General features: G+C 51.6%; 21 non-coding genes and 2 pseudogenes across 21 annotated transcripts; 10 read left to right on the forward strand and 13 right to left on the reverse strand.

Moving 5' to 3' along the window:
- Positions 1–452: 452 nt before the first annotated feature.
- Positions 453–616, forward strand: LOC135037430 (U1 spliceosomal RNA). The gene has a single exon (XR_010231983.1). It is a non-coding gene; the product is annotated as a U1 spliceosomal RNA (small nuclear RNA).
- A 152-nt stretch (positions 617–768) lies between these two features.
- On the forward strand, positions 769–931 carry LOC135037436 (U1 spliceosomal RNA). Its single transcript, XR_010231989.1, has one exon. It is a non-coding gene; the product is annotated as a U1 spliceosomal RNA (small nuclear RNA).
- A 671-nt stretch (positions 932–1,602) lies between these two features.
- Positions 1,603–1,766, forward strand: LOC135037431 (U1 spliceosomal RNA). The gene has a single exon (XR_010231984.1). It is a non-coding gene; the product is annotated as a U1 spliceosomal RNA (small nuclear RNA).
- Positions 1,767–1,918: 152 nt separating this feature from the next.
- Positions 1,919–2,054, forward strand: LOC135037448 (U1 spliceosomal RNA; annotated as a pseudogene).
- Positions 2,055–2,752: 698 nt separating this feature from the next.
- On the forward strand, positions 2,753–2,916 carry LOC135037422 (U1 spliceosomal RNA). The gene has a single exon (XR_010231975.1). It is a non-coding gene; the product is annotated as a U1 spliceosomal RNA (small nuclear RNA).
- Positions 2,917–3,068: 152 nt separating this feature from the next.
- On the forward strand, positions 3,069–3,231 carry LOC135037440 (U1 spliceosomal RNA). The gene has a single exon (XR_010231993.1). It is a non-coding gene; the product is annotated as a U1 spliceosomal RNA (small nuclear RNA).
- A 673-nt stretch (positions 3,232–3,904) lies between these two features.
- LOC135037418 (U1 spliceosomal RNA) lies at positions 3,905–4,068 on the forward strand. The gene has a single exon (XR_010231971.1). It is a non-coding gene; the product is annotated as a U1 spliceosomal RNA (small nuclear RNA).
- Positions 4,069–4,220: 152 nt separating this feature from the next.
- Positions 4,221–4,383, forward strand: LOC135037442 (U1 spliceosomal RNA). Its single transcript, XR_010231995.1, has one exon. It is a non-coding gene; the product is annotated as a U1 spliceosomal RNA (small nuclear RNA).
- Positions 4,384–5,054: 671 nt separating this feature from the next.
- On the forward strand, positions 5,055–5,218 carry LOC135037423 (U1 spliceosomal RNA). Its single transcript, XR_010231976.1, has one exon. It is a non-coding gene; the product is annotated as a U1 spliceosomal RNA (small nuclear RNA).
- Positions 5,219–5,370: 152 nt separating this feature from the next.
- On the forward strand, positions 5,371–5,533 carry LOC135037438 (U1 spliceosomal RNA). The gene has a single exon (XR_010231991.1). It is a non-coding gene; the product is annotated as a U1 spliceosomal RNA (small nuclear RNA).
- A 10,165-nt stretch (positions 5,534–15,698) lies between these two features.
- LOC135037447 (U1 spliceosomal RNA) lies at positions 15,699–15,840 on the reverse strand (annotated as a pseudogene).
- A 152-nt stretch (positions 15,841–15,992) lies between these two features.
- Positions 15,993–16,155, reverse strand: LOC135037428 (U1 spliceosomal RNA). The gene has a single exon (XR_010231981.1). It is a non-coding gene; the product is annotated as a U1 spliceosomal RNA (small nuclear RNA).
- Positions 16,156–16,307: 152 nt separating this feature from the next.
- Positions 16,308–16,471, reverse strand: LOC135037432 (U1 spliceosomal RNA). Its single transcript, XR_010231985.1, has one exon. It is a non-coding gene; the product is annotated as a U1 spliceosomal RNA (small nuclear RNA).
- A 671-nt stretch (positions 16,472–17,142) lies between these two features.
- LOC135037433 (U1 spliceosomal RNA) lies at positions 17,143–17,305 on the reverse strand. The gene has a single exon (XR_010231986.1). It is a non-coding gene; the product is annotated as a U1 spliceosomal RNA (small nuclear RNA).
- Positions 17,306–17,457: 152 nt separating this feature from the next.
- Positions 17,458–17,621, reverse strand: LOC135037425 (U1 spliceosomal RNA). Its single transcript, XR_010231978.1, has one exon. It is a non-coding gene; the product is annotated as a U1 spliceosomal RNA (small nuclear RNA).
- Positions 17,622–18,292: 671 nt separating this feature from the next.
- LOC135037446 (U1 spliceosomal RNA) lies at positions 18,293–18,455 on the reverse strand. The gene has a single exon (XR_010231998.1). It is a non-coding gene; the product is annotated as a U1 spliceosomal RNA (small nuclear RNA).
- A 152-nt stretch (positions 18,456–18,607) lies between these two features.
- LOC135037429 (U1 spliceosomal RNA) lies at positions 18,608–18,771 on the reverse strand. The gene has a single exon (XR_010231982.1). It is a non-coding gene; the product is annotated as a U1 spliceosomal RNA (small nuclear RNA).
- A 671-nt stretch (positions 18,772–19,442) lies between these two features.
- LOC135037444 (U1 spliceosomal RNA) lies at positions 19,443–19,605 on the reverse strand. Its single transcript, XR_010231996.1, has one exon. It is a non-coding gene; the product is annotated as a U1 spliceosomal RNA (small nuclear RNA).
- Positions 19,606–19,757: 152 nt separating this feature from the next.
- On the reverse strand, positions 19,758–19,921 carry LOC135037427 (U1 spliceosomal RNA). The gene has a single exon (XR_010231980.1). It is a non-coding gene; the product is annotated as a U1 spliceosomal RNA (small nuclear RNA).
- A 646-nt stretch (positions 19,922–20,567) lies between these two features.
- LOC135037439 (U1 spliceosomal RNA) lies at positions 20,568–20,730 on the reverse strand. Its single transcript, XR_010231992.1, has one exon. It is a non-coding gene; the product is annotated as a U1 spliceosomal RNA (small nuclear RNA).
- A 152-nt stretch (positions 20,731–20,882) lies between these two features.
- Positions 20,883–21,046, reverse strand: LOC135037421 (U1 spliceosomal RNA). The gene has a single exon (XR_010231974.1). It is a non-coding gene; the product is annotated as a U1 spliceosomal RNA (small nuclear RNA).
- Positions 21,047–21,717: 671 nt separating this feature from the next.
- On the reverse strand, positions 21,718–21,880 carry LOC135037435 (U1 spliceosomal RNA). Its single transcript, XR_010231988.1, has one exon. It is a non-coding gene; the product is annotated as a U1 spliceosomal RNA (small nuclear RNA).
- A 152-nt stretch (positions 21,881–22,032) lies between these two features.
- LOC135037424 (U1 spliceosomal RNA) lies at positions 22,033–22,196 on the reverse strand. Its single transcript, XR_010231977.1, has one exon. It is a non-coding gene; the product is annotated as a U1 spliceosomal RNA (small nuclear RNA).
- Between the last annotated feature and the right edge of the window lie 1,508 nt (positions 22,197–23,704).

Raw genomic sequence — 23,704 nt, forward strand, 5'->3', positions numbered from 1 at the left:
GCTGCAAGAAATCATCTTGAATGCTTCAGGGGCTGGGGCATAGCCAACATGAGCCCCACACCGATGGAGGGTGGAGATGTTTAATGCGAATTAAGGGTCATCCAAGCGCCACAAAAGGACGCCATGCCCTGCACATCCCTTTTTTCTTTTCATATGCAGACGAGGGTTGAAGCCAACTTTGACCCACTGCTTGGATGACATCACCATATGCAAATCCATCTGCTGCAGGCCTTCCCCCAGGAATGCTTGTACTAGTTGTTGCATTTGGTTTGTTGTTTGGGGGTGCTTCAGTATTAGGCAGCCTTCTGCCCTCCCATGTTCATCTGAAAATATGTGTTCTCCCTGCAGTTGTTGTCCCCAGATGAGAGTTCCCTTGTGCTGCCTCAGTTGATTCGCCTTTACTTGACAGAGATGTGCCTGAGCAGCGGCCCTCCCCAGCCCTATCCCAAATCATACTTATTTTGCATAGGAGATATCATGGTCATGAAGATTGTTCTCCCAGGGTGAGGTTCATTCATTGCATTCTGGGTATGATGACCCCTGTGATTTCCCCAAATGTGGGAAACTCGACTGCATTATTTGTGGTAGAGGGGGACTGTGTTTGTGCTTTCCTCTGGTCAGCTCTGGTAAAAGTCAGATTTCTTTGTCTCAGATCTTCCTCTAGCCTTGTTCTTCTTTCGAGAGTTCCCTTGTGCTGCCTCAGTTGGATCTCCTTCACTTGACAGGGGGGTGCCCGAGCAGCGACCCTCCCCAGCTCTAGCTCAACTCCTACTTACCTGCCAGGTGAGATACTATGATCAGGAAGGTGCTTCTCCCAGGGCAAGGCTCACCCATTGCACTCTGGGTGTGCTGCTCCTGCGATTTCCCCAAATGTGGGACACTTGACTGCATAATTTGTGTTTCCTCTGGTCGGCTCTCGTATAATTCAGATCTCTTTGTCTCAGGTCTCTCTCCAGCCTAGTTTGCTGTCTGTTTCCACTTCTCTTTTCTTGAACCGCTCCCTTCTATGCCCTTGCGCACTATCCTGACTTCTCCCGTCTGCTTACTTTGTGCCTTCCAACGCACAATGCGAACTACAGGTAGTGCTGCAGGGCCCACACCCTTTTAGATGCCTTACAGAGCAGCTCTGGAGCTGTTACAGTGCCCAGCTGCTGCAAGAAATCAGCTTGAATGCTTCAGGTACTGGGGCATAGCCAACATGAGCCCCACACCGAAGGAGGGTGGAGGTGTTTAATGCGAATTAGGGGTCATGCAAGCGCCGCAAAAGGCCGCCATGCCCTGCACATCCCTTTTTTCTTTTCATATGCAGACGAGGGTTGAAGCCAACTTTGACCCACTGCTTGGATGACATCACCATATGCAAATCCATCTGCTGCAGGCCTTCCCCCAGGAATGCTTGTACTAGTTGTTGCATTTGGTTTGTTGTTTGGGGGTGCTTCAGTATTAGGCAGCCTTCTGCCCTCCCATGTTCATCTGAAAATATGTGTTCTCCCTGCAGTTGTTGTCCCCAGATGAGAGTTCCCTTGTGCTGCCTCAGTTGAATCGCCTTTACTTGACAGAGATGTGCCTGAGCAGCGGCCCTCCCCAGCCCTATCCCAAATCATACTTATTTTGCATAGGAGATATCATGGTCATGAAGATTGTTCTCCCAGGGTGAGGTTCATTCATTGCATTCTGGGTATGATGACCCCTGTGATTTCCCCAAATGTGGGAAACTCGACTGCATTATTTGTGGTAGAGGGGGACTGTGTTTGTGCTTTCCTCTGGTCAGCTCTGGCAAAAGTCAGATTTCTTTGTCTCAGATCTTCCTCTAGCCTTGTTCTTCTTTCGAGAGTTCCCTTGTGCTGCCTCAGTTGGATCTCCTTCACTTGACAGGGGGGTGCCCGAGCAGCGACCCTCCCCAGCTCTAGCTCAACTCCTACTTACCTGCCAGGTGAGATACTATGATCATGTAGGTGCTTCTCCCAGGGCAAGGCTCACCTATTGCACTCTGGGTGTGCTGCCCCTTTGATTTCCCCAAATGTGGGAAACTTGACTGCATAATTTGTGTTTCCCTTGGTCGGCTCTCATATAATTCAGATCTCTTTGTCTCAGGTCTCTCTCCAGCCTAGTTTGCTGTCTGTTTCCACTTCTCTTTTCTTGAGCCGCTCCCTTCTATGCCCTTGCGCACTATCCTGACTTCTCCCGTCTGCTTACTTTGTGCCTTCCAACGCACAATGCGAACTACAGGTAGTGCTGCAGGGCCCACACCCTTTTACTTGCCTTACAGAGCAGCTCTGGAGCTGTTACAGTGCCCAGCTGCTGCAAGAAATCAGCTTGAATGCTTCAGGGGCTGGGGCATAGCCAACATGAGCCCCACACCGAATGAGGGTGGAGGTGTTTAATGCGAACTAGGGGTCATCCAAGCGCCGCAAAAGGCCGCCATGCCCTGCACGCCCCTTTTCTCTTTTCATATGCAGATGAGGGTTGAAGCCAACTTTGACCCACTGCTTGGATGACATCACCCTATACAAATCCATCTGCTGCAGGCCTTCCCCCAGGAATGCTTGTACTAGTTGTTGCATTTGGTTTGTTGTTTGGGGGTGCTTCAGTATTAGGCAGCCTTCTGCCCTCCCATGTTCATCTGAAAATATGTGTTCTCCCTGCAGTTGTTGTCCCCAGATGAGAGTTCCCTTGTGCTGCCTCAGTTGAATCTCCTTTACTTGACAGAGATGTGCCTGAGCAGCGGCCCTCCCCAGCCCTATCCCAAATCATACTTATTTTGCATAGGAGATACCATGGTCATGAAGATTGTTCTCCCAGGGTGAGGTTCATTCATTGCATTCTGGGTATGCTGACCCCTGTGATTTCCCCAAATGTGGGAAACTCGACTGCATTATTTGTGGTAGAGGGGGACTGTGTTTGTGCTTTCCTCTGGTCAGCTCTGATAAAAGTCAGATTTCTTTGTCTCAGATCTTCCTCTAGCCTTGTTCCTCTTTCAAGAGTTCCCTTGTGCTGCCTCAGTTGGATCTCCTTCACTTGACAGGGGGGTGCCCGAGCAGCGACCCTCCCCAGCTCTAGCCCAACTCCTACTTACCTGCCAGGTGAGATACTATGATCATGAAGGTGCTACTCCCAGGGCAAGGCTCACCCATTGCACTCTGGGTGTGCTGCTCCTGCAATTTCCCCAAATGTGGGACACTTGACTGCATAATTTGTGTTTCCCCTGGTCGGCTCTCGTATAATTCAGATCTCTTTGTCTCAGGTCTCTCTCCAGCCTAGTTTGCTGTCTGTTTCCACTTCTCTTTTCTTGAGCCGCTCCCTTCTATGCCCTTGCGCACTATCCTGACTTCTCCCGTCTGCTTACTTTGTGCCTTCCAATGCACAATGCAAACTACAGGTAGTGCTGCAGGGCCCACACCCTTTTACTTGCCTTACAGAGCAGCTCTTGAGCTGTTACAGTGCCCAGCTGCTGCAAGAAATCAGCTTGAATGCTTCAGGGGCTGGGGCATAGCCAACATGAGCCCCACACCGAAGGAGGGTGGAGGTGTTTAATGCAAACTAGGGGTCATCCAAGCGCCGCAAAAGGCCGCCATGCCCTGCACGCCCCTTTTCTCTTTTTTGATATGCAGACGAGGGTTGAAGCCAACTTTGACCCACTGCTTGGATGGCATTACCATATGCAAATCAATCTGCTGCAGGCCTTCCCCCAGGATTGCTTGCACTAGTTGTTGCATTTGGTTTGTTGTTTGGGGGTGCTTCAGTATTAGGCAGCCTTCTGCCCTCCCATGTTCATCTGAAAATATGTGTTCTCCCTGCAGTTGTTGTCCCCAGATGAGAGTTCCCTTGTGCTGCCTCAGTTGAATCTCCTTTACTTGACAGAGATGTGCCTGAGCAGCGGCCCTCCCCAGCCCTATCCCACATCATACTTATTTTGCATAGGAGATACCATGGTCATGAAGATTGTTCTCCCAGGGTGAGGTTCATTCATTGCATTCTGGGTATGCTGACCCCTGTGATTTCCCCAAATGTGGGAAACTCAACTGCATTATTTGTGGTAGTGGGGGACTGTGTTTGTGCTTTCCTCTGGTCAGCTCTGGTAAAAGTCAGATTTCTTTGTCTCAGATCTTCCTCTAGCCTTGTTCTTCTTTCGAGAGTTCCCTTGTGCTGCCTCAGTTGGATCTCCTTCACTTGACAGTGGGGTGCACGAGCAGCGACCCTCCCCAGCTCTAGCCCAACTCCTATTTACCTGCCAGGTGAGATACTATGATCAGGAAGGTGCTTCTCCCAGGGCAAGGCTCACCCATTGCACTCTGGGTGTGCTGCTCCTGCGATTTCCCCAAATGTGGGACACTTGACTGCATAATTTGTGTTTCCTCTGGTCGGCTCTCATATAATTCAGATCTCTTTGTCTCAGGTCTTTCTCCAGCCTAGTTTGCTGTCTGTTTCCACTTCTCTTTTCTTGAGCCGCTCCCTTCTATGCCCTTGCGCACTATCCTGACCTCTCCCGTCTGCTTACTTTGTGCCTTCCAACGCACAATGCATACTACAGGTAGTGCTGCAGGGCCCACACCCTTTTACATGCTTTACAGAGAAGCTCTGGAGCTGCTACAGTGCCCAGCTGCTGCAAGAAATCATCTTGAATGCTTCAGGGGCTGGGGCATAGCCAACATGAGCCCCACACCGAAGGAGGGTGGAGATGTTTAATGCGAATTAGGGGTCATCCAAGCGCCACAAAAGGACGCCATGCCCTGCACATCCCTTTTTTCTTTTCATATGCAGACGAGGGTTGAAGCCAACTTTGACCCACTGCTTGGATGACATCACCATATGCAAATCCATCTGCTGCAGGCCTTCCCCCAGGAATGCTTGCACTAGTTGTTGCATTTGGTTTGTTGTTTGGGGGTGCTTCAGTATTAGGCAGCCTTCTGCCCTCCCATGTTCATCTGAAAATATGTGTTCTCCCTGCAGTTGTTGTCCCCAGATGAGAGTTCCCTTGTGCTGCCTCAGTTGAATCTCCTTTACTTGACAGAGATGTGCCTGAGCAGCGGCCCTCCCCAGCCCTATCCCAAATCATACTTATTTTGCATAGGAGATACCATGGTCATGAAGATTGTTCTCCCAGGGTGAGGTTCATTCATTGCATTCTGGGTATGCTGACCCCTGTGATTTCCCCAAATGTGGGAAACTCAACTGCATTATTTGTGGTAGTGGGGGACTGTGTTTGTGCTTTCTTCTGGTCAACTCTGGTAAAAATCAGATTTCTTTGTCTCAGATCTTCCTCTAGCCTTGTTCCTCTTTCGAGAGTTCCCTTGTGCTGCCTCAGTTGGATCTCCTTCACTTGACAGGGGGGTACCCGAGCAGCGACCCTTCGCAGCTCTAGCCCAACTCCTACTTACCTGCCAGGTGAGATACTATGATCATGTAGGTGCTTCTCCCAGGGCAAGGCTCACCCATTGCACTCTGGGTGTGCTGCCCCTGTGATTTCCCCAAATGTGGGAAACTTGACTGCATAATTTGTGTTTCCTCTGGTCGGCTCTCGTATAATTCAGATCTCTTTGTCTCAGGTCTCTCTCCAGCCTAGTTTGCTGTCTGTTTCCACTTCTCTTTTCTTGAGCCGCTCCCTTCTATGCCCTTGCGCACTATCCTGACTTCTCCCGTCTGCTTACTTTGTGCCTTCCAACACACAATGCAAACTACAGGTAGTGCTGCAGGGCCCACACCCTTTTACTTGCCTCACAGAGCAGCTCTGGAGCTGTTACAGTACCCAGCTGCTGCAAGAAATCAGCTTGAATGCTTCAGGGGCTGGGGCATTGCCAACATGAGCCCCACACCGAAGGAGGGTGGAGATGTTTAATGCGAACTAAGGGTCACCCAAGCGCCGCAAAAGGCCGCCATGCCCTGCACGCCCCTTTTCTCTTTTCATATGCAGACGAGGGTTGAAGCCAACTTTGACCCACTGCTTGGATGGCATTACCATATGCAAATCAATCTGCTGCAGGCCTTCCCCCAGGAATGCTTGCACTAGTTGTTGCATTTGGTTTGTTGTTTGGGGGTGCTTCAGTATTAGGCAGCCTTCTGCCCTCCCATGTTCATCTGAAAAGATGTGGTCTCCCTGCAGTTGTTGTCCCCAGACGAGAGTTCCCTTGTGCTTCCTCAGTTAAATCTCCTTAACTTGACGGGGGTGTGCCCGAGCAGCCACCCTCCCCAGCCCTATCCCAACACATACTTATCTTGCATATGAGATCTCTTAATCATGAAGATAGTTCTCACAGGTTGAGGTTCATCCTGGCCCCGCTCCCCGCTGGAGAGCGCTGATGGGGACAGCAGCGGGGCTTCAGCAGAAGGGTGAGTACGTGTGGCCAGAGACCTCCCTTCCCATGTGCAGGCCTGCAGAGTCTGCCGCGCAGGATGGGGCATGTGGCACTCTCCCTCCCAGGGGCTCTTCCAGATGTAGCTCCTCAGCAGTATTTTTCCCGGGCTGCGCGGCGCTCTCCCCGACTGGCATCTGCCCTGGAACACTGCCTTCCTCAACGCAACATCAGCAGGGGGCCCTGGCCTCATCACCATCCCAGGTCTTTCTCATGTATGTATCATGTATGTGTGTGTGATATATGTATGAATCATATATGTTTGTGATATCTATCTATCTATCTATCTATCTATCTATCTATCTATCTATCTATCTATCTATCTATCGTATGTGTGTGTGTATATATATGTATCTATCATGTATGTATGTATCTATCTTGTATGTATCTATCTATCTATCTATCTATCTATCTATCTATCTATCTATCTATCTATCTATCTATCTATCGTGTGTGTGATATATGTATGTATCTATCATGTATGTGTTATATGTATGTATCACACCTTCCTCTATACATATACATACATACATACATACACACACACACACACACACCTATATCTGTACGTACACTGACATACACACCAACATCTATACATTAACACGCTGACCCCTAAACGTACACCAACGTACCCACACCTGCATCTATACCTACACATGCTGACACGTGGACGTACACCGGCTTACCCACATGTGAATCTATACATACATGTGCTGACACCTGGATATACACTGATGTACCCACACCTAACATCTATACATACACATGCTAACACCTGGACGTATACAGACGTACCCACATTTGCATCCATGCATATATAGATTTAGGTGTGTGTACGTCAGTGTACGTCCAGGTGTCAACGCGTGTATGTATAGATGCAGGTGTGGGTACGTCTGTGTATGTCCAGGTGTCAGAATGTGTATGTATAGATGCAGGTGTGGGAAGGTCAGTGTAGGTTCAGGTGTCAGCGCGTGTATGTATAGATGCAGGTGCTTGTATGTCCAGATGTCAGTGCATGTATGTATAGATGCAAGTGTGGGTACGTCGGTGTATGTCCATTTGTCAGCGCGTGTATATATAGATGCAGGTGCTTGTATGTTGGTGTATGTCCAGGTGTCAGCATGTGTATGTATAGATGCAGGTGTGGGAATGTTGGTGTATGTCCAGGTGTCAGGGCGTGTATGTATGGATATTAGGTGTGGGTACATCAGTGTATGTCCAGGTGTTAGCGCATGTATGTATAGATGTATATATACACACACATACGATAGATAGATAGATAGATAGATAGATAGATAGATAGATAGATAGATAGATAGATAGATAGATAGATATTATAAGGGCACGGTCGTGCCCTTATATTAAGGCTGAATCGAACAAACGGAATTCTCCCATAGGGAACTTCTGAGATGGGGGCATGGTGTTTGAGGGGCTACACCTCAAAACTGATTGGACGTACTGAGCTGAAATTTGGCATGGGCGTGTAGAATCGTCACCCGGTGCTGCATGCCAAATTTCAGGGCAAAATAATAAAAAATGAGGAATTGGGAGTAACCTAAAGTTCCAACTGTCAGTTTTTTTCTGTGGCTTCCTTTGTGGCTTTTTGACACCGTTTTCCTATAGAGTGAATTACTGTAGATATTTTTTGGGAAGGCATAACTCCGGATAGAGGACGAATTAAGACTTGGGGTTTGTTTTACTAGATAGAGTATGCCCCAGTGTAGTGCCTTTTGGGGTTGTGGTTTTTCAGAAAGTTATAGGGTTTTTTTAATTAAGAGAAATATGCCCCATTATAGAGATAGGGCTTTTCAATTTGTTGCGGCTGCGCAGTGGCCGCCAGGAGAGCGAGAGTGAGTGAGGGAAGGGGTCTCGTGCAGGCTGAGGTTATAAAAGTAGCTGCTGGCGGCGGGAGGAGAGCCAGCGGTTCCTGGGTGTGTGCACCTGCGGTCCCTTACAGACTGCAGCGACCCATTAGGACTGTGGAGGAGAGGGGTAGCGGCATAGCAGCCGCAGGCTTACCGAAAGTGCTCACTACTGAGCAATATGGTCCCCTTACCCAAAGTGGGAGCCGCAGCGGGAGGAATAGCTGGAGTTGCGCCGCAGGAGAAAGTCAGAGGACATCCAGAAGAGACATCCGGTGCAGCGCTGACTCCTGACTGACAGCGCTTGCCTACTGAGCGGTGTGGTACCCCCACACCTGAAGCGGGTGCGGGAGCGGCAGCGGCAGCCGGAGAAGACAGCTGTGCTGCACGGAAGAAGTCAGGCAGCAGCACCAGCGGGCTGAGGTGGGGAGGATCAGTATGGTCCCTTACGTGCGGCTCACATTCAGATCCATCCGGCTCCCTTCCCCTCCTCCCCTGCACCCTTAGCAGCCTGCCCCCACATCTCATTCACCCACCGCCGCAGACTCCTCCCCCACACGGTTATTATAATAAGGCCACCCCCCTACCCCCTTCCCTCCCTGCTGTGTGTCCAGCCACCCCCCCCTCACCTGCTGTGTGTCCGGCCTACCCCCCCCCCTCACCTGCTGTGTGTCCAGCCCCCCCCCCCTCACCTGCTGTGTGTCCAGCCCCCCCCCCCCCCCTCACCTGCTGTGTGTCCGGCCTACCCCCCCCCCTCCCTGCTGTGTGTCCAGCCCCCCCCCCTCACCTGCTGTGTGTCCGGCCTACCCCCCCCTCCCTGCTGTGTGTCCAGCCCCCCCCCCCCCCCTCACCTGCTGTGTGTCTGGCCTACCCCCCCCCCTCCCTGCTGTTTGTCCGGCCACCCCCCCCCCTCACCTGCTGTGTGTCCGGCCTACCCCCCCCTCCCTGCTGTTTGTCCGGCCACCCTCCCCTCCCCTGCTGTGTGTCCGGCGGCCTACCCCCCCCTCCCTGCTGTGTGTCCGGCCTACCCCCCCCTCACCTGCTGTGTGTCCAGCCCCCCCCCCTCACCTGCTGTGTGTCCAGCCCCCCCTCCTCCCCTGCTGTGTGTCCGGCCTACCCCCCCCCCCTCCCTGCTGTTTGTCCGGCCACCCTCCCCTCCCCTGCTGTTTGTCCGGCCACCCTCCCCTCCCCTGCTGTGTGTCCGGCCACCCTCCCCTCCCCTGCTGTGTGTCCGGCCACCCTCCCCTCCCCTGCTGTGTGTCCGGCCTACCCCCCCTCACCTGCTGCGTGTCCAGCCCCCCCCCTCACCTGCTGCGTGTCCAGCCCCCCCCCCCCCACCTGCTGTGTGTCCAGCCCCCCCCCCCCTCACCTGCTGTGTGTCCAGCCCCCCCCCTCACCTGCTGTGTGTCCAGGCCCCCCCCCTCACCTGCTGTGTGTCCAGCCCCCCCCCCTCACCTGCTGTGTGTCCAGCCCCCCCTCACCTGCTGTGTGTCCAGCCACCCCCCCTCCCCTGCTGTGTGTCCGGCCTACCCCCCCCTCTCTCCCTGCTGTTTGTCCGGCCACCCTCCCCTCCCCTGCTGTGTGTCCTGCCTACCCCCCCTCCCTGCTGTGTGTCCGGCGGCCTACCCCCCCCCTCCCTGCTGTGTGTCCGGCCTACCCCCCCCCCTCACCTGCTGTGTGTCCAGCCCCCCCCCTCACCTGCTGTGTGTCCAGCCCCCCCTCCTCCCCTGCTGTGTGTCCGGCCTACCCCCCCCCTCCCTGCTGTTTGTCCGGCCACCCTCCCCTCCCCTGCTGTTTGTCCGGCCACCCTCCCCTCCCCTGCTGTGTGTCCGGCCACCCTCCCCTCCCCTGCTGTGTGTCCGGCCACCCTCCCCTCCCCTGCTGTGTGTCCGGCCTACCCCCCCTCACCTGCTGCGTGTCCAGCCCCCCCCCTCACCTGCTGCGTGTCCAGCCCCCCCCCCACCTGCTGTGTGTCCAGCCCCCCCCCTCACCTGCTGTGTGTCCAGCCCCCCCCTCACCTGCTGTGTGTCCAGGCCCCCCCCCTCACCTGCTGTGTGTCCAGCCCCCCCCCTCACCTGCTGTGTGTCCAGCCCCCCCTCACCTGCTGTGTGTCCAGCCACCCCCCCTCCCCTGCTGTGTGTCTGGCCTACCCCCCCCCTCTCTCCCTGCTGTTTGTCCGGCCACCCTCCCCTCCCCTGCTGTGTGTCCTGCCTACCCCCCCTCCCTGCTGTGTGTCCAGCCACCCCCCCCACTCACCTGCTGTGTGTCCGGCCTCCCCTCCCCCCCCTCCCCTCCCCTGCTGTTTGTTTGGCCACCATCCCCTCCCCTCCCCTGCTGTGTGTTCGGCAACTCCCCCCTCTTCCTGCTGTGTTCGGCCACCCCCTCCCCTCCCTGCCGTGTGTCCGGTCACCCTCCCCTCACACACGCAGACACGCAGCGCCTGACACACACGCAGACACGCAGCGCCTGACACACACGCAGACACGCAGCGCCTGACACACACGCAGCGCCTGACACACGCAGAGCCTGACACACACGCAGCGCCTGACACACACGCAGACACGCAGCGCCTGACACACACGCAGACACGCAGCGCCTGACACACACGCAGACACGCAGCGCCTGACACACACGCAGCGCCTGACACACGCAGAGCCTGACACACACGCAGCGCCTGACACACACGCAGACACGCAGCGCCTGACACACACGCAGACACGCAGCGCCTGACACACACGCAGCGCCTGACACACACGCAGCGCCTGACACACACGCAGCGCCTGACACACACGCAGACACGCAGCGCCTGACACACGCAGACACGCAGCGCCTGACACACACGCAGACACGCAGCGCCTGACACACACGCAGACACGCAGCACCTGACAGACACGCACACACACACACAGCACCTGACACAGATATGCAGCGCCTGACACACACACGCAGACATACAGCGCCTGACACACACACACGCAGACATGCAGCACCTGACACACACATGCAGCACCTGACAGACACACACACCCACACACACACACACAGACATGCAGCACCTGACACACCCACACACACACACACATGCATCACCTGACACACCCACACACAGACATGCATCACCTGACACACCCACACACATATACAGACATGCAGCACCTGACACACACACACACACACACACACACACACAGACATGCAGCGCCTGACACACACACACATACAGACATGCAGCACCTGACACACACACACACATACAAACATGCAGCACCTGACACACACACACACACACACGCAGCACCTGACACACATATATACATGTGGCATTTAACGCACACATGCACAGCACCTGACACACAATCATATACACTCAGTGCACCTAACACACACATACACTCGCAGCACCTCACACACACTCGTATACACACGCAGCACCTGCCACTCACACATATATACACATGCAGCACCTGCCACTCCCACATACATGAACAGCACCTGAAACACACATACACGCGCAGCACCTGACAGTCACACACATACAGATGCGACAGCTGACACAAACACATACACGCTCAACACCTGACACCCACGTGGCAGCTGACGCATACAAATGCAGCACCTGAAATACACACATATACACGTGCAGCACCTGAGACACACACATACACGTACAGCACCTGAGACACACACACACACATGTATGTACACGCGCGGCTCCAGGCACACACATACGTACGTACACACGCGGCACTTGACACACACACGTACACGCGCGGCACCTGACACAAACACACACACACGTACGTACATGTGTGGCACCTGACACACACACGTATGCACACGTGTGGCTCCTGACACACACGCGCGTTGCTCCTGACACACACACATGTACGTACGCGCTCGGCTCCTGACACACACACGTATGTATACGCGCGGCACCTGAAACCTACACGTATGTACGTATACGTGCGGCTCCTAACACCCTCACGCATGTACACGCGTGGCTCCTGGCACACTGGCACACACACACACACACACACGCGGCACCTGACACATACACGCGTGTACGTACACACATGCACAGCACCTGACATACACACATGTAGGTACGCGCCACCTGACACACACACACACACACACACACGTACACGCACGACACCTGACACACACGTACGTACGCGCACGGCACCTGACACACACGTACATACTAGTGATGAGTGGGTTCGGTTCGTCGGAATCCGGACCCCCCGAACTTCACCCATTTTACATGGGTCCGAGGCAGGTTCGAACCTTCCCGCCTTGCTCGGCTAACCCGAGCGCGCCCGAACGTCATCATCCCGCTGTCGGATTCCCGCGAGATTCGGATGTCTGCATTCGTGGAAAGGGGTCCCATGTGTAAACATGGGACCCCTTTCAGTCCGTCTGGTCCGGGTGTTCGGTTTGTTGTTTTGCCAAGTACGTGGAGTTAATCTGGAACCTGGATCAGGTGAGTATAATTATCTTTTATTTTCAGGTACCCGTGGATTCTACTTGGAGAAGAGGACCGACTGCTTCGTGTCAACATAGGTAAGTATGTGTGTGTCGGCAGGTGTGAAATAAAGTTATACTTTCACGGTGTCTGTGTCCTGTTTTTATTTGGGTATTTTTCCCCCAGTAGAACTACAGGTACCAGCGGGCACGTTTTTCTCCCGCATGCTGGTACTTGTGGTTCTCAAAGTACCAGATTGCGGGGGAGGCTTGCTGGGACTTGTAGTACTACTGGAAAAAACAATATTCTTTCAATTTTCTCAAGGCTATCACCCTCCCATCCGCAGCCCTTGGATGGGGGGACAGCCTTGGGCTTCACCCCTGGCCCTTGGGTGGCTGGGGGGGGACCCCTTGATTGAAGGGGTCCCCACTCCCCCAGGGTACCCCGGCCAGGGGTGACTAGTTGGATATTTAATGCCACGGCCGCAGGGCACTGTATAAAAGTGACCCCCGGCTGTGGCACTATCTGTCCAGCTAGTGGAGCCCGATGCTGGTGTAAAAATAATGGGGGACCCTACTCTTTTTGTCCCCCGTATTTTTTGCACCAGCACCAGGCGCAGAGCCCGGAGCTGGTTTTAAAAATACGGGGGATCCCCTGTCCGTTTTTCCCCCGGATTTTTAGAACCAGGACCAGATCGAAGAGCCCGAGGCTGGTTATGCTTTGGAGGGGGGACCCCACGCAATTTTTCTTTTCCGGGTTTTTCACATTCCATTTAAAAAAATAATAATAATAATAATAATAATAATCTTTTAAAAAATATATAAATAATACTTGTGCCTCCAAAAAAGACAAACCAAGTACCTAATCCCTTCTAATATAAATAGATATGCTATTACCCCAAAAAAATATTATTTTTTATTAGATTCCGCCTGCAAAGTGTGGCGGATTGAAAATGACGAATTTACTGTTTAAAAGCACTGTTGTCGAATTTACAAACTTCAATTGAATATACTTTTGTTGAATTGCCGCATTTGTACCATTGCAGAAAATCGAATTTGTCAAATGTCGAATTTTAAAAAGTCGAATTTTGAAAGGATGCAAGAATAGGCCCCGCCCCCTTCTTCACATCAGCCGTCCCCTTCTACCCCTGTACCTTGCTCTCTCCTGTCTGTGCTCTCTCCCGTCTGTAGGACTAGGCCCCGTCCCCTTCTTACCCTCCAGTGACTGCTCTCTCCTGACAAGTGGACCAGGCCTGCCCCCTACACGCTGCTGGTGTCTTCATTGTTACTTGGTCTGGAGCTCCGTTGGGGAGAGAACTCACGTGAGCTCATTAAGAATGAGGAACTGGGATGTTTTAATTTTATTGTGAGTAGTGTACTGTGGTGATGTAGTATGTTGTATGGGGGGTATAGTGTAACTATGAAGTGCAGCATATGGGAGGGCTATAGCATAGTGATGCAGTGTGGCATATGGGGGGTGGTAGCGCATAGGCGTGCGTACAGGGGGTGCCTGGTGCGCACAGGCACTCCCTAATGTCCAGCACCGCTGCACGATACGCTTGCTGTGGCACAGTGATCGCTGAGTGTGTGATCGGTGGAGCCTAGCCTGTAGCTCATTTCCGTACCTCCCACCACCGCTGCGCCCGCCCCCCCTCTGCCTGCTGCTAATACTATGCTGAGTGCATTCGTCGGCGGCCTCACTGGGGGGACTGGTGTCACCTTGCAATGTGACGTGGTGATGTCCGCCTATGCTCTCCTCCCGCCCACCCGTGCTTTCCTCCCGCTGCGGTCTCTCAGTCCTAGTGTGCCGCGGCTGCCACACCACTGGCAGTGTTCCTCTAGGGGGGACTGGGAGCCGCCGGCAGACACATTCTGCTGAGACTTACTTGTCAGTGCGGGTTCCGGATGGCAGGCGGCGGGTGGGAGGGCAGACGGGGAGCAGGTGTCACAAGGAGTGTGTGGGTAACTAAATCACAATACTTCCGCTCAACGTGGCACTGCTGGTCCTTCATCTCCCATGTCTCTTCACCAGGTGGCGGGCGGCCCGGAAATTAAGTGATGTGTTGTGCAGCAGTCAGTGTGAAGTGACTGTGAGTAACACTGATGGTGCTGATGATGCTGCTGCAGAATCGGGAAGCAATTAATTCATAAATATAATGTACTCAGTGTATTATACATACATAAACATGTACATACGTGTATTTGTGTATACATGTATATACATGAGTGTGTGTGCATATATATATATATATATACAGCCAGTTCCCAGGAACAAAAGTCCTCCCCCGCTTCCGCTAAGTCCACAGCATGACGCTGGGGCTCCACTGGTGGAGCCAGGTGCGGTGGGGGCCCGTCTCAAGTGCTTCAGCAATCAGTGGGCTTGCTCACAGGTGGATCCCTGGATTCTACAAGTAGTGTCTCAGGGATTCAAGCTGGAATTCGAGACGTCTCCCCCTCGCCGTTTCCTAAAATCTGCCTTGCCAACATCTCCCTTGGACAGGGAGGCTGTGATAGAGGCAAATTCACAAGCTGTATTTGCAGCAGGTGATAGTCAAGGTACCCCTCCTTCAACAAGGAAGGGGTTACTATTCCACAATGTTTGTGGTACCGAAACCGGACGGTTCGGTGAGACCCATTTTAAATCTTTGAACACGTATATAAAACGGTTCAAGTTCAAGATGACCCTTAGTTCGCATTAAACACCCCCACCCTCCTTCGGTGTGGGGCTCATGTTGGCAATGCCCCAGCCCCTGAAGCATTCAAGCTGATTTCTTGCAGCAGCTGGGTACTGTAACAGCTCCAGAGCTGCTCTGTGAGGCAAGTAAAAGGGTGTGGGCCCTGCAGCACTACCTGTAGTTTGCATTGTGTGTTGGAAGGAACAAAGTAAGCAGACGGGAGAAGTCAGGATAGTGCGCAAGGGCATAGAAGGGAGCGGCTCAAGAAAAGAGAAGTGGAAACAGACAGCAAACTAGGCTGGAGAGAGACCTGAGACAAAGAGATCTGAATTATACGAGAGACGGCCAGGGGAAACACAAATTATGCAGTCAAGTTTCCCACATTTGGGGAAATCACAGGGGCAGCACACCCAGAGTGCAATGGGTGAGCCTTGCCCTGGGAGAAGCACCTACATGATCATAGTATCTCACCTGGCAGGTAAGTAGGAGTTGGGCTAGAGCTGGGGAGGGTCGCTGCTCGGGTACCCCCCTGTCAAGTGAAGGAGATCCAACTGAGGCAGCACAAGGGAACTCTCGAAAGAGGAACAAGGCTAGAGGAAGATCTGAGACAAAGAAATCTGATTTTTACCAGAGTTGACCAGAAGAAAGCACAAACACAGTCCCCCACTACCACAAATAATGCAGTCAAGTTTCCCACATTTGGGGAAATCACAGGGGCAGCACACCCAGAGTGCAATGGGTGAGCCTTGCCCTGGGAGAAGCACCTTCCTGATCATAGTTTCTCACCTGGCAGGTAAGTAGGAGTTGAGCTAGAGCTGGGGAGGGTCGCTGCTCGGGCACCCCCCTGTCAAGTGAAGGAGATCCAACTGAGGCAGCACAAGGGAACTCTCGAAAGAAGAACAAGGCTAGAGGAAGATCTGAGACAAAGAAATCTGACTTTTACCAGAGCTGACCAGAGGAAAGCACAAACACAGTCCCCCTCTACCACAAATAATGCAGTCGAGTTTCCCACATTTGGGGAAATCACAGGGGTCATCATACCCAGAATGCAATGAATGAACCTCACCCTGGGAGAACAATCTTCATGACCATGATATCTCCTATGCAAAATAAGTATGATTTGGGATAGGGCTGGGGAGGGCCGCTGCTCAGGCACATCTCTGTCAAGTAAAGGCGATTCAACTGAGGCAGCACAAGGGAACTCTCATCTGGGGACAACAACTGCTGGGAGAACACATATTTTCAGATGAACATGGGAGGGCAGAAGGCTGCCTAATACTGAAGCACCCCCAAACAACAAACCAAATGCAACAACTAGTACAAGCATTCCTGGGGGAAGGCCTGCAGCAGATGGATTTGCATATGGTGATGTCATCCAAGCAGTGGGTCAAAGTTGGCTTCAACCCTCGTCTGCATATGAAAAGAAAAAAGGGATGTGCAGGACATGGCGTCCTTTTGTGGCGCTTGGATGACCCTTAATTCGCATTAAACATCTCCACCCTCCTTCGGTGTGGGGCTCATGTTGGCTATTCCCCAGCCCCTGAAGCATTCAAGATGATTTCTTGCAGCAGCTGGGCACTGTAACAGCTCCAGAGCTGTTCTGTAAAGCATGTAAAAGGGTGTGGGCCCTGCAGCACTACCTGTAGTATGCATTGTGCATTGGAAGGCACAAAGTAAGCAGACGGGAGAGGTCAGGATAGTGCGCAAGGGCATAGAAGGGAGCGGCTCAAGAAAAGAGAAGTGGAAACAGACAGCAAACTAGGCTGGAGAAAGACCTGGGACAAAGAGATCTGAATTATACGAGAGCCGACCAGAGGAAACACAAATTATGCAGTCAAGTTTCCCACATTTGGGGAAATCGCAGGAGCAGCACACCCAGAGTGCAATGGGTGAGCCTTGCCCTGGGAGAAGCACCTTCCTGATCATAGTATCTCACCTGGCAGGTAAGTAGGAGTTGGGCTAGAGCTGGGGAGGGTCGCTGCTCGGGCACCCCCCTGTCAAGTGAAGGAGATCCAACTGAGGCAGCACAAGGGAACTCTCGAAAGAAGAACAAGGCTAGAGGAAGATCTGAGACAAAGAAATCTGACTTTTACCAGAGCTGAGCAGAGGAAAGCACAAACACAGTCCCCCACTACCACAAATAATGCAGTCGAGTTTCCCACATTTGGGGAAATCACAGGGGTCAGCATAGCCAGAATGCAATGAATGAACCTCACCCTGGGAGAACAATCTTCATGACCATGGTATCTCCTATGCAAAATAAGTATGATTTGGGATAGGGCTGGGGAGGGCCGCTGCTCAGGCACATCTCTGTCAAGTAAAGGAGATTCAACTGAGGCAGCACAAGGGAACTCTCATCTGGGGACAACAACTGCAGGGAGAACACATATTTTCAGATGAACATGGGAGGGCAGAAGGCTGCCTAATACTGAAGCACCCCCAAACAACAAACCAAATGCAACAACTAGTGCAAGCATTCCTGGGGGAAGGCCTGCAGCAGATTGATTTGCATATGGTAATGCCATCCAAGCAGTGGGTCAAAGTTGGCTTCAACCCTCGTCTGCATATGAAAAGAGAAAAGGGGCGTGCAGGGCATGGCGGCCTTTTGCGGCGCTTGGGTGACCCTTAGTTCGCATTAAACATCTCCACCCTCCTTCGGTGTGGGGCTCATGTTGGCAATGCCCCAGCCCCTGAAGCATTCAAGCTGATTTCTTGCAGCAGCTGGGTACTGTAACAGCTCCAGAGCTGCTCTGTGAGGCAAGTAAAAGGGTGTGGGCCCTGCAGCACTACCTGTAGTTTGCATTGTGTGTTGGAAGGCACAAAGTAAGCAGACGGGAGAAGTCAGGATAGTGCGCAAGGGCATAGAAGGGAGCGGCTCAAGAAAAGAGAAGTGGAAACAGACAGCAAACTAGGCTGGAGAGAGACCTGAGACAAAGAGATCTGAATTATACGAGAGACGACCAGGGGAAACACAAATTATGCAGTCAAGTTTCCCACATTTGGGGAAATCACAGGGGCAGCACACCCAGAGTGCAATGGGTGAGCCTTGCCCTGGGAGAAGCACCTACATGATCATAGTATCTCACCTGGCAGGTAAGTAGGAGTTGGGCTAGAGCTGGGGAGGGTCGCTGCTCGGGTACCCCCCTGTCAAGTGAAGGAGATCCAACTGAGGCAGCACAAGGGAACTCTCGAAAGAGGAACAAGGCTAGAGGAAGATCTGAGACAAAGAAATCTGATTTTTACCAGAGTTGACCAGAAGAAAGCACAAACACAGTCCCCCACTACCACAAATAATGCAGTCGAGTTTCCCACATTTGGGGAAATCACAGGGGTCAGCATACCCAGAATGCAATGAATGAACCTCACCCAGGGAGAACAATCTTCATGACCATGGTATCTCCTATGCAAAATAAGTATGATTTGGGATAGGGCTGGGGAGGGCCGCTGCTCAGGCACATCTCTGTCAAGTAAAGGAGATTCAACTGAGGCAGCACAAGGGAACTCTCATCTGGGGACAACAACTGCAGGGAGAACACATATTTTCAGATGAAGATGGGAGGGCAGAAGGCTGCATAATACTGAAGCACCCCCAAACAACAAACCAAATGCAACAACTAGTGCAAGCATTCCTGGGGGAAGGCCTGCAGCAGATTGATTTGCATATGGTAATGCCATCCAAGCAGTGGGTCAAAGTTGGCTTCAACCCTCGTCTGCATATGAAAAGAGAAAAGGGGCGTGCAGGGCATGGCGGCCTTTTGCGGCGCTTGGGTGACCCTTAGTTCACATTAAACATCTCCACCCTCCTTCGGTGTGGGGCTCATGTTGGCAATGCCCCAGCCCCTGAAGCATTCAAGCTGATTTCTTGCAGCAGCTGGGTACTGTAACAGCTCCAGAGCTGCTCTGTGAGGCAAGTAAAAGGGTGTGGGCCCTGCAGCACTACCTGTAGTTTGCATTGTGTGTTGGAAGGCACAAAGTAAGCAGACGGGAGAAGTCAGGATAGTGCGCAAGGGCATAGAAGGGAGCGGCTCAAGAAAAGAGAAGTGGAAACAGACAGCAAACTAGGCTGGAGAGAGACCTGAGACAAAGAGATCTGAATTATACGAGAGACGACCAGGGGAAACACAAATTATGCAGTCAAGTTTCCCACATTTGGGGAAATCACAGGGGCAGCACACCCAGAGTGCAATGGGTGAGCCTTGCCCTGGGAGAAGCACCTACATGATCATAGTTTCTCACCTGGCAGGTAAGTAGGAGTTGGGCTAGAGCTGGGGAGGGTTGCTGCTCGGGTACCCCCCTGTCAAGTGAAGGAGATCCAACTGAGGCAGCACAAGGGAACTCTCGAAAGAGGAACAAGGCTAGAGGAAGATCTGAGACAAAGAAATCTGATTTTTACCAGAGTTGACCAGAAGAAAGCACAAACACAGTCCCCCACTACCACAAATAATGCAGTCGAGTTTCCCACATTTGGGGAAATCACAGGGGTCAGCATACCCAGAATGCAATGAATGAACCTCACCCTGGGAGAACAATCTTCATGACCATGGTATCTCCTATGCAAAATAAGTATGATTTGGGATAGGGCTGGGGAGGGCCGCTGCTCAGGCACATCTCTGTCAAGTAAAGGAGATTCAACTGAGGCAGCACAAGGGAACTCTCATCTGGGGACAACAACTGCAGGGAGAACACATATTTTCAGATGAACATGGGAGGGCAGAAGGCTGCCTAATACTGAAGCACCCCCAAACAACAAACCAAATGCAACAACTAGTGCAAGCATTCCTGGGGGAAGGCCTGCAGCAGATGGATTTGCATATGGTGATGTCATCCAAGCAGTGGGTCAAAGTTGGCTTCAACCCTCGTCTGCATATGAAAAGAAAAAAGGGATGTGCAGGGCATGGTGTCCTTTTGTGGCGCTTGGATGACCCCTCCTTCGGTGTGGGGCTCATGTTGGCTATGCCCCAGCCCCTGAAGCATTCAAGATGATTTCTTGCAGCAGCTGGGCACTGTAACAGCTCCAGAGTTGCTCTGTAAAGCATGTAAAAGGGTGTGGGCCCTGCAGCACTACCTGTAGTATGCATTGTGCGTTGGAAGGCACAAAGTAAGCAGACGGGAGAGGTCAGGATAGTGCGCAACTGCATAGAAGGGAGCGGCTCAAGAAAAGAGAAGTGGAAACAGACAGCAAACTAGGCTGGAGAAAGACCTGAGACAAAGAGATCTGAATTATATGAAAGCCGACCAGAGGAAACACAAATTATGCAGTCAAGTGTCCCACATTTGGGGAAATCGCAGGAGCAGCACACCCAGAGTGCAATGGGTGAGCCTTGCCCTGGGAGAAGCACCTTCCTGATCATAGTATCTCACCTGGCAGGTAAATAGGAGTTGGGCTAGAGCTGGGGAGGGTCGCTGCTCGTGCACCCCCCTGTCAAGTGAAGGAGATCCAACTGAGGCAGCACAAGGGAACTCTCGAAAGAAGAACAAGGTTAGAGGAAGATCTGAGACAAAGAAATCTGACTTTTACCAGAGCTGACCAGAGGAAAGCACAAACACAGTCCCCCACTACCACAAATAATGCAGTCGAGTTTCCCACATTTGGGGAAATCACAGGGGTCAGCATACCCAGAATGCAATGAATGAACCTCACCCTGGGAGAACAATCTTCATGACCATGGTATCTCCTATGCAAAATAAGTATGATTTGAGATAGGGCTGGGGAGGGCCGCTGCTCAGGCACATCTCTGTCAAGTAAAGGAGATTCAACTGAGGCAGCACAAGGGAACTCTCATCTGGGGACAACAACTGCAGGGAGAACACATATTTTCAGATGAACATGGGAGGGCAGAAGGCTGCCTAATACTGAAGCACCCCCAAACAACAAACCAAATGCAACAACTAGTGCAAGCATTCCTGGGGGAAGGCCTGCAGCAGATTGATTTGCATATGGTAATGCCATCCAAGCAGTGGGTCAAAGTTGGCTTCAACCCTCGTCTGCATATGAAAAGAGAAAAGGGGCGTGCAGGGCATGGCGGCCTTTTGCGGCGCTTGGATGACCCCTAGTTCGCATTAAACACCTCCACCCTCCTTCGGTGTGGGGCTCATGTTGGCTATGCCCCAGCCCCTGAAGCATTCAAGCTGATTTCTTGCAGCAGCTGGGCACTGTAACAGCCACAGAGCTGCTCTGTAAGGCAAGTAAAAGGGTGTGGGCCCTGCAGTACTACCTGTAGTTTGCATTGTGCATTGGAAAGCACAAAGTAAGCAGACGGGAGAAGTCAGGATAGTGCGCAAGGGCATAGAAGGGAGCGGCTCAAGAAAAGAGAAGTGGAAACAGACAGCAAACTAGGCTGGAGAGAGACCTGAGACAAAGAGATCTGAATTATACGAGAGCCGACCAGGGGAAACACAAATTATGCAGTCAAGTTTCCCACATTTGGGGAAATCGCAGGAGCAGCACACCCAGAGTGCAATGGGTGAGCCTTGCCCTGGGAGAAGCACCTTCATGATCATAGTATCTCACCTGGCAGGTAAGTAGGAGTTGGGCTAGAGCTGGGGAGGGTTGCTGCTCGGGTACCCCCCTGTCAAGTGAAGGAGATCCAACTGAGGCAGCGCAAGGGAACTCTAGAAAAAAGAACAAGGCTAGAGGAAGATCTGAGACAAAGAAATCTGACTTTTACCAGAGCTGACCAGAGGAAAGCACAAACACAGTCCCCCACTACCACAAATAATGCAGTCGAGTTTCCCACATTTGGGGAAATCATAGGGGTCAGCATACCCAGAATGCAATGAATGAACCTCACCCTGGGAGAACAATCTTCATGACCATGGTATCTCCTATGCAAAATAAGTATGATTTGGGATAGAGCTGGGGAGGGCCGCTGCTCAGGCACATCTCTGTCAAGTAAAGGAGAGTCAACTGAGGCAGCACAAGGGAACTCTCATCTGGGGACAACAACTGCAGGGAGAACACATATTTTCAGATGAACATGGGAGGGCAGAAGGCTGCCTAATACTGAAGCACCCCCAAACAACAAACCAAATGCAACAACTAGTGCAAGCATTCCTGGGGGAAGGCCTACAGCAGATGGATTTGCATATGGTGATGTCATCCAAGCAGTGGGCCAAAGTTGGCTGGAACCCTCATCTGCATATGAAAAGAGAAAAGGGGTGTGCAGGGCATGGCGGCCTTTTGCGGCGCTTGGATGACCCCTAGTTCGCATTAAACACCTCCACCCTCCTTCGGTGTGGGGCTCATGTTGGCTATGCCCCAGCCGCTTAAGCATTCAAGCTGATTTCTTGCAGCAGCTGGGCACTGTAACAGCTCCAGAGCTGCTCTGTAAGGCAAGTAAAAGGGTCTCTGTGGCGCAATCAGTTAGTATGTACGGCTATTAACCAAAAGGTTGGTGGTTCAATCCCACCCAGGGACCTAATTGACCTTGTTATCAGATTTTGGTGATCTTTAAGTAGACAAGTCAAATTTCATACCCCCTGTTATGGTGTAGGGTACCTGGCCTTCTCTGATGTAATCAGAGTTAGATTTGATTCAGTGATTTTATAAAAACATCTAGGAAGCACAATTTAGCAGTGGGTTGCAGAGAAAAAGAAATATGCTGGCAAAAAAATCAAATTGCGTGATTAAACAGCTCTTCATTTTCTGGCTTTATTTTTATGCTAACAAATTTGTTCTCTGAAAAGTGTCCACAAAGCCAAGTCTCTGATTAACACCTTTGTAGGGATGGTTTTTCACCTATTACTAAATTAAACTTGCTTCATTGGAAAGGCAGCAAGATGCATCCTCATTTCAATGTCTACTGAAATAATACAGGTTGACACCAGGAAACATTAACGCCACTGCATCCTTGCTGCTTTCTCATGTGGAAGTCTGTTTAATGTGAAAACAAGGTGATATCTAATTAGCACACAGGTAAGAAATTACGAAAATCTTTATTTAAGGGTGAAGATGTTTCTCACAAAATTGTTGCCCCAATGCATCATTGAAATTCAAGCTGGAAAGATGATTTTAATATATCACTTGTACATTTTGTATTGCTCTTCTGGTGACAATGTCGTTTTTTTTGTCAATTACCATTTTAATAATAGGGTAAAGAAAATTAAGTGGATTTTTGAAAGAAAACTATACTGTCAATATACTATTAAAACAAATTAAAATGGTAAAAGTTATTGTACTTTAAGTAAAAATAAAAGAGCAAAAATATCAATCCCAGTTTTGATTACTTAAATTAACAAAAAAAAAATGCATATAGCAAAGTATAGTTTCAATCTGCCTACCTCTGGGTTATGGGTCCAGCATGCTTCCATTGCAGTACTCTGCTGCACATGTAAGTGCAAGAGATCCTGA

The sequence above is a fragment of the Pseudophryne corroboree genome, unplaced genomic scaffold, assembly GCF_028390025.1.
Source record: "Pseudophryne corroboree isolate aPseCor3 unplaced genomic scaffold, aPseCor3.hap2 scaffold_674, whole genome shotgun sequence".
Lineage (NCBI taxonomy): Eukaryota > Metazoa > Chordata > Amphibia > Anura > Myobatrachidae > Pseudophryne > Pseudophryne corroboree.